This window comes from Nelumbo lutea, chromosome 5 (assembly GCF_056320005.1).
Source record: "Nelumbo lutea isolate HS-2025 chromosome 5, American lotus-T2T, whole genome shotgun sequence".
NCBI classification, from domain to species: domain Eukaryota; kingdom Viridiplantae; phylum Streptophyta; class Magnoliopsida; order Proteales; family Nelumbonaceae; genus Nelumbo; species Nelumbo lutea.
In genome coordinates, this window is record NC_142688.1 from 42,471,748 (window position 1) to 42,478,801 (window position 7,054).

Genomic DNA, 7,054 nt, shown 5'->3' on the forward strand with positions numbered 1-7,054 from the left:
CAAGCTGAAATACATCAAGGAAGAATGGAAACAAGGAGAAAGAAGAAAGAACATATAACTAAGAAACTGAATTCAAATCAAAAGAGAATGAAACTACAAATGATTTATTACAGAAGATCTTTGAATCACAAACTCTCAATTCGAACTCACCTTCTTCTTCTAGCTTGCTTGTCTTGAACTTCCTTCAGCCCTTCTTCTTCTTCTTCCTTGCGCCTAGCCTTCTTCTCTTCTCTTCTCTCAAGGTGGCCGAACCTCTAAGAGTGGGAGAGCCTTCCTCTCAAGCAATTGAACAACTTTCTCCCCTCCTAGAGGCCTCCTTATATAGTTTTTCAAGGGGGCTCTTGCCCCTTCTTGAAGCCTCTAGAATGGGGTGTATTACACCCCTCATGAACCTTCTAGAGTGCTCCCTCCTTCTCTTCAAGAAACTCCTAGAAGTTGCCGCCCCTAGCTCCCTTTGGGCTGCTATTTGGGCTACAACTTAGCTTGCTTTTGAGCTCATGTGGGCTACACTCTAGGCTGTTATTTGGGCTAAAAATGGGCCTTCCTTGCTGGGCCGAATTCTCCTCATAGCTAGGCTTCTTCCCTTGGATTTTCCAAAGAGTTTCACTTGCTCTTCTTGGGCCGAATGAAATTCTCTTGCTCTCATGGCTGGGCCGGGCTGAACTTGATAAATTTTTGGGTTTTCTTTTCTTGCTTTTGCCTTCTTTTTGTTGATTTGGCTCCCCCTGAAATCTTTCTTGCAATCAAGCTAAAATACGGCAAAAATTTAATTAAACCATTATAAAATTTCATGCAAAAACCTCATAAAATATAGATAAATTGTAAGTTCATCAAATACCACCACACTTAAGCTTTTGCTTGTCCTCAAGCAAAGACATCAGCCATAAACTTAGCATTCCCCCCTTCTGTTCTCACCATTTACCTGGTGAACTTTTTAAGATAGAAATGCATTGAGTAGTCGGGGAACTTTTGTAAGTGCTTAACTCTTATTTTTGTAAATTACCATTTAAGATATGTATCAGATCCGAGGAAAGGAGAATATGAATTTCATCATAGTCTAGCCTTCACTCCTAATTCATATATAAATCAGCTCTTTAATTGTTCAAGGTTAATAATCAAATTTCACTTAGTTTCACATCTGTAACTAAATCTCAATGAGAGTTCAACTTTAGAGTGCCCCTTTGAACCTCGATTGTCACCACAATTACTTATTTCTAAGGGTGAGTGCATTTTATGCTCCATCTCACCTTTTTTTTTTTTTTCTTTTTTTTCTTTTCGGTGTGAGTGCATTTTATGCTCCATCTCACACTTTTCTCTCTCTTTTTTTTTTTTTTTTTTTTTGGTGTGCGTGCATCTTATGTTCCATCTCACACTGGTCACTTGTTTGAGGTAGGTAAATAGGACTCATGTTCTAAGCTGCTAGTTTTACTATTCAGCTCAGAATAGCGGAGTCAATTTGGGCTTTTGTCCTTCTTTGCAATTATTGAACCTCAAGAATTAGCACTTCAGATGTGCACTAGCTCTCTTGACCATTAACAATGAAATCAAGGGCTTCCATACACATGAAGGAAGTTAGGGCTAGTCATGCTGAAAGGCATATTCAGCTCCCCTTTTCTCCTGCATAAATCAAATTGGGTCATTCACAAGAATAAAAACTTAACAAGTACATCAGTCTCCCTCAACTCATTGAATTCCTTCTTAAAAAAAATCATCAAATAAATAGTAATGAACTTGAGGGGTTCCAGTCTTTTTTTTTTTTTTGTTTTTTTTTTTTTTTTTTTGTGATGTCATTGCTTGCATATGTGTGTTGGGGTGCATGAGGTGCATGGTTTCAACCCCCATACCCTAGCCTCGGGCTCACTCCCCCACACTTGAGATGAACATTGTCCTCAATGTTCGTAGTGTTAGGGAGTCACACTTGCTAGAGCAAACTGAAGAAAAGAAAATGATGAACTGAGTCCATAAAGAATTGGAATTTTGAGAAAAAGATCTTTATTTTACTAACTAATATTCTAAAAAGATAAATGACAAAAAGATTCCTTAACTTGTTCATGAGCAGGCATAAGAGATTATTGGTTATCTAGATAAACAGTGGATGGAGGGGGTACAGTACTGCCCATTAAATATGGTTTCAGGCGCTGACCATTTACTTTAAACGTGCCCTGAACTGGGTGGGTGAGTTCTATAGCCCCATGGGGAAAAACCTGTGAAATGGTAAAGGGTCCAGACCACCTGGATCTCAGCTTACCTGGAAACAAGCGGAGACGGGAATTATATAACAATACCTGTTGGCCTACATAAAAGTCCCGTCTCAGCAAGTTCTTATCATGCCAGTTTTTTATTCTTTCTTTATAAACTTTGGCATTCTCATAGGTGGTAAGTCTGAATTCATCCAATTCATTCAATTGCAACCGCCTTTTAGCCCCTGTGGCCTGAATGTCAAAATTTAAGAATTTAAGAGCCCAATAGGCCTTGTGTTCCAATTCAACTGGTAAATGGCATGCTTTACCAAAGACCAAACTGTAGGGGGACATGCCAATAGGTGTCTTAAATGCAGTTCTGTATGCCCATAATGCATCATCTAATTTGATGGACCAATCTTTTCTGGTGGATGCTACGGTCTTTTCCAGAATTCTTTTGAGTTCCCTGTTAGCCAACTCCACTTGGCCACTGGTTTGAGGGTGATAAGGGGTAGCTAATTTATGTGTAATTCCATATTTCTGCATTAACCTCTCAAATTGGCTATTGCAGAAGTGAGTTCCCCTATCACTAATTATAGCTCGCGGAGTGCCAAATCGGGAGAATAGCTTCTTTAGGAAGTGTACTACCCTTCTTGAGTCATTTGTGGGTAAAGCCATGGCTTCTACCCATTTGGATACATAGTCAACTGCAACGAGGATGTACTTATTCCCAAAAGAATTCGGGAAAGGTCCCATGAAATCTATACCCCAAACATCAAAGATTTCACAGATTAAAATATTGGAAAGGGGCATTTCATTCCGTCGGGAAATGTTTCCCGATCTTTGGCATTTGTCACATGTGGACACATACCGATGGGCATCTTTGAAGAGTGTGGGCCAATAAAAACCTGATTGCAAAACCTTGGCTGCCGTGCGACTAGCTCCAAAATGACCTCCTGCTTCTTTATCATGGCAAAATTGGAGTACCGACTCCATCTCCTCCTCGGGGACACATCTCCTTATGATCTGATCTGCACACAATTTATACAAAAAGGGTTCCTCCCACAGATAGTATTTTACATCAGAAAAGAATTTCTTTTTCTGTTGATATGAAAGGTTAGGAGGAAGGACTTGTGCAGCTAGATAATTAGCAAAATCAGCATACCAAGGATATGAGTATTTCTGTATTGAGTACAACTGCTCATCCGGAAATTCTTCTCGAATGTTGCTGGTTATCTCCTCTTTTGAGCTTACCGTGTCCAACCGGGAGAGATGGTCAGCAGCCAGGTTTGCAGCACCCTTCAGGTCTCTAATCTCAATGTCAAACTCTTGCAATAAAAGGATCCACCTGATCAGTCTTGGTTTTGAGTTTTGCTTGGTAAGCAAGTGCCTTAATGCCGAGTGATCTGTGTGGACAACAACCTTGGATAATATCAGATATGAACGAAACTTATCAAGTGCAAATATTACTGCTAACAGCTCCTTTTCTGTGGTGGTGTAATTGAGTTGGGGTCCAGTCAAGGTTCTGCTAGCATAGTAAATTGGCTGAAAATGTTTGTTCATTCTTTGTCCTAAAACAGCTCCTATAGCAAAATCACTCGCATCACACATCAATTCAAATGGGAGGGTCCAATCTGGTGCTATCATGATAGGTGCATGGATCAATTTGTCTTTCAAGATGTTGAAAGCATGAAGACATTCAGTTGAAAATTCAAAAGGCACTTCTTTCTGAAGCAAGGTAGATAATGGCTTGGAAATTTTTGAGAAATCTTTAATAAACCTTCTATAGAATCCGACATGTCCTAAGAAACTTCTCAAAGAACGAACAGATGTTGGGGTTGGTAATTTTTCAATTGCCTCCACCTTGGCCTTGTCGACTTCTATACCTCTTTGAGAGATCTTGTGTCCAAGCACTATGCCTTCTTGCACCATAAAATGACATTTCTCCCAATTCAACACAAGATGTGTTTCTTTACATCTAGTAAGCACCTGTTCCAGATTATTCAAACATGCATCAAATGAAGAGCCAAAAACTGAAAAATCATCCATGAAGATCTCAATAAATTTTTCAACCATATCAGAAAATATAGACATCATACATCGCTGAAAGGTTGCTGGGGCATTGCATAACCCAAAGGGCATCCTTCGGTATGCAAAGGTTCCATATGGGCAAGTAAAAGTGGTCTTTTCTTGATCTTCTGGTGCAATTGGTATCTGGTTATACCCTGAATATCCATCCAAGAAACAATAATACTCATGCCCGGCTAGCCTCTCCAACATTTGATCCATAAATGGGAGAGGGAAATGGTCCTTCCGGGTGGCTTCATTTAATTTTCTATAGTCAATACACACACGCCATCCGGTAATGGTTCTAGTAGGGATGAGTTCATTTTTCTCATTTGGAACAACAGTCGTACCCCCTTTTTTGGGCACAACTTGCACAGGGCTTACCCAAGAACTATCAGAAATAGGATAAATGATCCCAGCATCTAACAACTTAATTATTTCAGCCTTTACCACTTCTTTCATGTTGGGATTCAGGCGCCTTTGGGGCTGAACGGAAGGCTTGCTGTCCTCTTCCATCAAAATTCTGTGAGTGCAGATTGATGGATTAATGCCTTTGATATCTTCTACCTTCCAAGCTATAGCATTTTTGTGTTCCCGCAGCACTCTTAATAATTTTTCTCTTTGTAAGGGATTCAGTGCTGCGGAAATTATCACGGGGAGATCTGATGGTTCCTCAAGGAAAGCATACTCTAAATGGGATGGTAATTGCTTCAGTTCAAGGGTGGGGGGTTCTTGGGGTGATGGCTTACCTGATGGTCCGGGCAATTTGCCTAAGTTCTCTAATTTAAGAAACCCCTTTCCCTTGAATTGAGGCTTATCATTCAGGTATGCTATCATGAGGTTTATTTTTTCATTTTCTGTTTCTTCAAGTTCTCCCTGCTGGAGGCAGAGTTCAAGAGGATCAGTTATTCTACTTACCTGGAAGCATTCATCAATTGTCAATTCAATGGCATCAATCATAAAACAAGAATCATCACTAGAGGGTGCATGTTTCATAGCATCAGACATTTTAAAAATTATCTCCTCATCTTGTATCCTAAGGCTGAGTTGTCCTTGTTGGACATCAATCATTGCTTTCCCGGTAGCCAGGAAAGGTCTCCCTAGGATAAGCGGGACCTCCACATCTTCTTGCATGTCTAACACAATGAAATCAACTGGAAAAATGAATTTGTCAACTTTAACTAACACATCTTCTATGATCCCCCTAGGATGTCTAATGGATCTATCAGCCAATTGTAATGCCACTCTAGTGGGTTGGGGTTCATTCAACCCCAATTTCTTGAAGATAGAATATGGCATTAAATTGATGCTAGCTCCCAGGTCCCATAAAGCTTTTTCAATTTTTAAACTGCCAATGGTACAAGGAATAGTGAAACTCCCTGGATCTTTGAGTTTCTGAGGCAGCTTGTTCAGAAGGATAGCAGAACATTCCTCATTTAATGCAACTGTAGCCACATCTCCCAGTTTCCTTTTGTTTGCCAATAATTCCTTCAAAAACCTTGCATAGTGTGGCATCTGGGCTAAAGCATTAGCAAAAGGAATATTAATATGTAAACTTTTAAATATTTCAAGAAACTTACCAAATTCCTTCTCCAATTTTTGTTGCTTCAGCCTGTTAGGGAATGGAACTTGTGGTTGTTGGTGCATCCCTTGTTGTGCTTCTGGTTGTTCCGTCTTCTGTTGTCTGGTTCCAAGGCTTGTTTCTGCCTTGGGTTCAGCCCAATTCTTCTTTTCTACCTCAGGCAACTCTTTTCCACTTCTTAAGGTAATAGCTTGCACCTGCTCTCGTGGATTCACTTCAGTGTTGCTTGGAAGAGTTCCCGGCAGTCTGGAAGAGATTAATTGTGCCAATTGCCCCACTTGGTTTTCCAGGTTTTTGATTGAGGCTTCCTGGTTCTGGAACCTAGTTTCTGCACCTGCTATAAATTTTGTCATCAGTTCCTCCAAATTGGATTTCGGTTCAGGCTGATGATAAGTCTGGTGGAACGGCTTGGAAATATGCTGATTTGGCCAGGACTGGTTTGAATGTCCCCTCCATCCTGGATGAAAAGTATGGTGACTCTGGTAACCCTGCTGTCTTGACGAATTGCTGACATAGTCAACTTGTTCAGTAGATGGTCTGAACTGATTGCCAACTTGGCAGTCTGTACTGATGTGGCCTCCCCCACACAATTCACAATTAAGAGGCTGCACATGCATGGCAGCTATCTGCATTTCATCTATTTTTTTACTGAGTGCTCCTATTTGTGCAGCTAGTGCTGTATAAGTGTCAACATTATGCAAGCCTTGCTGCTTCCTAGTTTGAGTCCTTTCCGAATGCCATTGATAATTGTTGGCTGCCATTTCCTCAATAAGTGCATGGGCAACCTCAGGAGTTTTATTATTTATGGATCCTCCGGCTGCAGCATCTAATATGGTCTTATTTGAGTCAGTAAGACCATTATAGAAAGTCTGCACTTGCAGCCAAATGGGGAGGCCATGGTGAGGAACTCTCCTTAACAGCTCCTTGTATCGTTCCCATGACTCATATAAAGATTCCCCCTCTTGCTGGAAAAAAGTAGTGATGTCATTCCTCATTTTAGCAGTTTTAGAAGGGGGAAAATATTTAGAGAGAAAACGGCTGGCCATTTCGTCCCATGTGGCTATAGATCCTGCCGGTAATGAGTTCAACCAAGCTTTGGCTTTATCCTTCAAAGAAAATGGGAATAACCTCAGCCGAATGGCATCATCACTTACCCCATTGTGTTTGAAGGTGTCACAGATTTCCAAGAAGTTAGCAATATGGGCATTCGGATCCTCATGGGCCA

The 7,054-nt window shown here is 40.6% G+C and overlaps 1 non-coding gene across 1 annotated transcript; it reads left to right on the plus strand.

Annotated features, from left to right (window-relative positions):
* The first annotated feature begins 6,720 nt into the window (after positions 1-6,720).
* LOC148851991 (small nucleolar RNA R71) lies at positions 6,721-6,827 on the plus strand. Its single transcript, XR_016100029.1, has one exon. It is a non-coding gene; the product is annotated as a small nucleolar RNA R71 (small nucleolar RNA).
* Positions 6,828-7,054: the final 227 nt, after the last annotated feature.